Raw genomic sequence first — 6,124 nt, 5'->3', positions numbered from 1 at the left:
ACTTAAGAGGATTCTCTATGTTTTGAATCTAATTACCCTGTAAGGTATTTACCATCCTGATTTTACAGAGATGATTCTTTTTTACTTCTACTAGAAGTCTTCTTGTAAGGAAACTGAATGCTTTTTCATTGTTCTAAGATCCAAGGGTTTGGGTCTGTGGTCACCTATGCAAATTGGTGAGGATTTTTACCAAACCTTCCCCAGGAAGTGGGGTGCAAGGGTTGGGAGGATTTTGGGGGGAAAGATGTGTCCAAACTACGTTTCCCAGTAAACCCAGTTAGAGTTTGGTGGTGGCAGTGGAGATCCAGGGACAAAGGATAAAATTAATTTGTACCTTGGGGAAGTTTTAACCTAAGCTGGTAAAAGTAAGCTTAGGAGGTTTTCATGCAGGTCCCCACATCTGTACCCTAGAGTTCAGAGTGGGGAAGGAACCCTGACAGTTGCTGTGCCAGTAGTTCATTGATTTGTTGTTGAAGTTTTACATTTTGGCTTATTAATTACTTAATTACCCAACAGTCCCCCAAAGTCCATACAATCAACCCTGTGGTTCCTACTGCCCATAAATTCCTTCTGCAGCGACAATTCCATGTGTATCCCCTCACCCACCAATTAAATAGTTGCTTTAACCCTTCTATGGATATTCTGTAGTTGGGGTGTGCCCGATTCATCCACCATTCTCTGAGGTGTACCACCCATCCATGTAATGGACTGAAAGGACATATTGATGAGCTCTGGTTGCTCCTGCTCCCATAGTGGCTCCCACACGTTCACCCATAAGGAAGTATTTCCAGCTCCAGGCTGCAGCCAGCTTAAATCAGCATCCTTCCAGCTTGGCATCCACATTACCTGTAGGGTTACATTCTGCAAAGCGGTTAAATTGTCATATTCCCAGCATTCCAGGGGAGACTTTATGCCCAGTTTGGTATGTACGTAACTGCAAGCCTAAGGATTATCCTCTATCAAGGTACCATTATGGTTACACATGGTAACACCACACCCCAATATTGGGTCCCATAACCCAGATGCCCAGGATGCCAGATAGTCATATTTTTGGGCCCTTCATGATAAACCACATGTCTGAATGACTGTTTCCCACTGTCATTCATTATGGCATATTTTAAGGAATACCATGCAATATTTCCTGATAAATTTGAGATTCTCCACCGGGTGAGGACCCACCACCCTCTAATCCATACACCACATACCAACATTGCCAAATTCCCATGGGGGATAAGTAGTACAGTTTTCCACGGGTAAATCCTTTAAGTCCTTATTTGCCTCATTACCACCACTTGGGGGTGTAGCAGTCCACGTGTTTCCTCCCTTTGCCACTTCACATTGCTGGATTTGGGTAGGGCTTACAATAGCAAGAATAGCAGCAACGGTTGTTCTATTTCAGGCCAGGGCATCCTTTTTTTCCCTTTGTGGGTCCACCTGTAAGAGGCATGCAATAAAATTTATCCATTCCCATTTTTAACCCCCATTCTGTGCCTTTTTATTTGCGTGCAATAAACCCATTTCTGTCCTCCATTTTTCGTTCGCAATAGCAGCAGGCTGGGCCCCAACTGGTCAAAGACTAGGTAAGGAAACCGCCATTTAGGAACTGGGAAGGGATGGTGTTCTCCTGGAATGCAGTACATTACTTGATTCCCCCAGTTGGACAGATCGTGCTCTCCACGCAGGTTATACCATGCACTGACCTTTGCTGCTATATGCGTTAACCCTCCTTATACAATGGTCACCAAAATAACGGTAATAACAAGACAAACAACACAAAACACACAACACAGTCTTCATCGTGACAGTAGACCCATGGTGTTCTGGGTTGTTCTTCCACTGGCACCAGCTTGCTCACAGAGTGTCTGAAAAACAAAATAAACATTTCCCAGCCCCTTGGTGGGGAAAGATTATTGCTTAAAAATACCCCTTCCTTTTACAAATCCTTTTGCTGATTGTAGGAAAAAACCTCCATACTTTCCTTGTTTTGTTTTATAGGCAGGCTAGGTTTTTACCCTTAAAGGGAAAGGGTGAATTATCCCACTGTTCATTTATGAAATTCATGAGGTTGTGTACCTCAGTTTCCCCTCTTGTACAACAGACCAGGTTTGTAATGTTTTTTCTGCTGTGCCAAGCTTTACGTTTATTCACAGGTAATAGCTGAGAGGCAGTATTACCATGAGACCTTTGACATGAAATTTGCTTTCAATTACCATTTTTAGCATGCTTCAAAATTTCCCCCCAAAATCATACACGTTATATATTGTTACAGGATTACTCCCTAGCATTTATCCCAAGATTTAACACTGTGACAGTCAGATTACTCAGAGCCACCTCAAGATACAGTGTTTCTGACATTGCTTCTTTGTACATTTCACCCCTGCTTTTCCTTCAGAGGTACACTGTCTTTCAACTTTTTGTTCCCCTCCTGCAGTTCTTAGCTGCTATTTATTACCAAAAAAAGGCTCCAGAATTTCTCCCCATTCTTCCAGTTCTGGCTGCCCCGACCAGGAACATATTCTCTGGTCCTTATTTAAAAGATATTAAACTTTAGAAAAAACATGGAACTACCCAAAGGGTTAAATGCTAAATACCAAAGCCACATCACACTAGCTGCCCTTGTCTGGCACAAGGGTCTGTCAGTATTGCAACTTTGAATGAGAGATTCAAATGGAGTTTTAGTGGCATTGGGTTTTTTTATTTAAAAAAAAAACAAAAAACCAAACCAATTTATCTTAAACCTACAAACAGGATTTTACAAGCTATGAGTGTTGGTTTAGGTCATTAAAACCTTACATAATTACATACACATGAAAATTCTTCTTTTTTTTTTTATTGGCTTAACTCTCCTTCCATTTTTTTTTTAAACACAGCTACCCAGATTACATTCCCATCTTGAACAATTGGAGACAGTCAAGTTTCAATGGAAACCCCTTATATTTCTTTAGTGATTTTGATTAAATTATATTTACAAACCATTTCTGTGGGAAAAGGGCCCATTTTCCCTCAGAATAGCTGTAAAGGCTCCTCGGGACAAAAACATAGTGGTGGAAGTAGCCACCTGACCCCCAAGTATATTTTGTTTAACAACCAGGATTCCACCCAATGTGACGGTACCAAATTGCACATATATTTATATTTACATAACTGGTTATTCTTAAACCACAAACTGTTACTCTTTAACATTTTTACAACTGTTACCATTTAACATTTTCACAACTCCCAACTGTTTACTTCCCTCCAAATTCCCTCCAAACTCTGTAGTATTAATTTTTACAAAAGCTACTTGTAACTCTTCACTCACTTTAAATTACTTACTTCTGCATTCAATTCTTTAAGGTGGTACATTTTGCCTGTAACCCCTGTGACACAGCTGCCTCACTCTGTGCTTCCTTTACCTTGGAATTATTTAAAAAGGCAGTAAAGCATTTGTTTCCATGGTCACCCATGGACCTTTTCAATGGAATGCAGCAGACTTCTCTCATGCTTTGTCCAAACAAACTTTTCACTAAGAGTGCAAAGTACCGTTCATTAAAACTTTAGAAAACCAAAAGTAGAAAACTAAAAGGGAGGTAAACTGGGGCCTTTAAAAGCAGAAGGGGCTGAGGGTGCAGGAGGGGCTGAGGGTGGGGGGTGGATAAATGGAGGCCTGGGAACAAGTATTTGCTTTAAGGCATCTACTTGACCCTTCAGGGTCAGTTTCTCTGATTTAAGACAGTTAAAATTGTCCATACAAGTTCCTCAGCAATTTGTTGCAAAGTTTCCACTTTGCTTTTAAGACTGGTAACCTTCTCCCATAAACCTGACACACCCTCACACGGAACCTGCAACAAAACAGCCTTTTTCTTACCCTGGGAGCACTTGGACGCCAGGGAAGCTTCCACCCACCCCTGGATGGCTAGCTAATCCTGACAATCCCGGGGTGGGGGGTACATAAGAACCCCCACCCCATTTCCCTACCAGTTTATTAATAAACTCCTGGGAGCACTTGGATGCCAGGGAAGCTTCCACCCACCCCTGGATGGCTGGCCAATCCTGACAATCTCTGGGGGCGGGTGGAAGGACCCCCCCATTTCCCCACCAGTTTACTAGCAAACTGCTTAACTGGGATTGCAGTAAAGGGCCCGTTCAACTTACTCATTGAATCCATGGCGAGATGTGGTGATCAGGCACGACGCACCCCTGGGATCCTGTTTGTGATGCCAGATGTTAGAATGAGCAGGAGGACCAAGAGGCAGATTGAGTAAATGGGCTTCTTTATTGCGGTACTTGTTCTCCTCAATCCAATTGTCGAGTAAGCTCCGAAGTTAATCACATCACACTCCTTTATCTAAGTTAATATGTAAACACCAGGGTGGATTTGATTTAAACCAAATTGATTTAAATCATGATTTAAACCAAACTGGTTTAAATCTTTAAATCATGATTTAAACCAATTTGGTTTAAATCATGATATAAACCACTAGTCAGAAAGACTTGATTTAATCATGGATTTCTACATAAAAGTGCATTCTTGTTGGTTGTTGTAACTTTAATGCACATTCCTCACAACTCAGAGACAGATGTAGGTTTCATTTTAAGAAGGTACACACTATACATTTTTTAAGTAATTTATTTTGAAAACTTTTCAGATTAGTTTTACATCTATATCAGAAAATGAATGATGTTTTGTTATTTCATTTACCAAAGGTAACTGAAGCACATATTTATAAAGTCACTGGGAGGTGAACTATCTCCAATTCAACAGGTTAATCACTAATATTTGAAGGATTTTCTTGTCATGCTGTATTAGGAGGAGAAATCACCGGACAGACATTTAAATTGTTTTATTTAACTAAAACAACAATGTTATGTATTCTGGATTTTTTTCTTCAGCAGTAAACATATAATATTTTAACAAAACAAGCATATACATTTTTGAATTTAGTTAAACATTCAAATTTTTTCAAATCAGGTTTGTTTTTGTTAAAATTATTTTTAACTAAAATAGTTAAATGAAATATTAAAAAAAAATTAAATTGACTATGTCAGCCAGGTCAACATGAGAAACTTAAAATATTGGCTTCTGCAGTTAACTCAATTGTTTTCACCTTCATTTTCCTGTTTGTTCATAATCTGGAAAAGAAAAACAAGCTTTCCTGCTTTTTCAGGTCCCAAACGATTTCTCAATTTGGAATGAATTAGTCCAAAGGAAGAAAATATTCTTTCTACACCAGCAGAAGAAGCTACTGCTGTTAAAAGTGAGATCATTACTTCAACAGTCTTTGAATTCAAGTGCTTAAGTGACTTCCACCAGTTCACTGAGGTGACTTTCTTTAAAACATCATCAGCAAACATATATTTCTTGAATGGTTCACCCTGAGCTCTGAAGTTTATTATAGTTGGCATTATGGAGGGATGATTGCTGGATGTCCATGTCCTAGTCAACTCCTCTTCTTCAGCAGTTAAGGTTTGACCCTGGCACCAAGTATTGAGAATATTTGCAAGAAAATGAGCTGCAGATAGTGCTTGTCCCATTCGTTTTTTTTAATGCTTGTAATTTAACACTGTCATTGCATATTTCTCTTTTTTAAGATCTCACTCAGTTCCTTCCAAATGTCAACAGTGTCAGCAATAAAACAGTGATTTCCCTGCATTTTGTTCAAGGCTACAGAAATAGGCTTCAGGGTACTCAGCATGGGTTCAACATTTCTCTTATGCCCAATGGTGAGAACTTTGGCTGTGACAGCGCCATCTATTTTTTCACGATTTTTTTCACAAACTGTCATCAGATTAGGTGAGTTCTTGATACAGTGCTCAAAACAGTCCACTCCTGAGTTCCATCGCACGTCTTGTGGGAGAGTTAGCTTGGTTCCTCCCACTTTTTTCAGAGCAGCTGCTGCAAAGTGGAAGTATTTTGCAATTTCAACATCAGCCTTTATTTCTGGAACACTGAAGTCTTTGGCTAGGAGGTGCATCAAATGAACGCTGCTCATATGTTATTGGCTTGGGACTCTCTTCTAAATTTCTTCTCATCTTGGATACATTTGCAGCATTGTCTGTGACCAAGCTATGTACTAGACATTTGAATTTTTTTTCCACAGTTTGTTATAGATTTTGCTGCTACTTCTTGTAAGTATTCTGCTGC

General features: G+C 39.7%; 1 long non-coding RNA gene across 1 annotated transcript; it reads right to left on the bottom strand.

Annotated features, from left to right (window-relative positions):
* Nucleotides 1-412: 412 nt before the first annotated feature.
* Nucleotides 413-5,394, bottom strand: LOC122466841. The gene is made up of 3 exons (XR_006292724.1): nt 5,088-5,394; nt 4,135-4,327; nt 413-1,862 (listed from the first exon to the last, which is right to left on the bottom strand). It is a non-coding gene; the product is annotated as an uncharacterized LOC122466841 (long non-coding RNA).
* Nucleotides 5,395-6,124: the final 730 nt, after the last annotated feature.

This window comes from Chelonia mydas, chromosome 8, assembly GCF_015237465.2.
Source record: "Chelonia mydas isolate rCheMyd1 chromosome 8, rCheMyd1.pri.v2, whole genome shotgun sequence".
Taxonomy (NCBI): Eukaryota; Metazoa; Chordata; order Testudines; family Cheloniidae; genus Chelonia; species Chelonia mydas.
The sequence above is the reverse complement of the archived record's forward strand: the minus strand, read 5'-3'. Positions and strand labels throughout refer to the sequence as shown.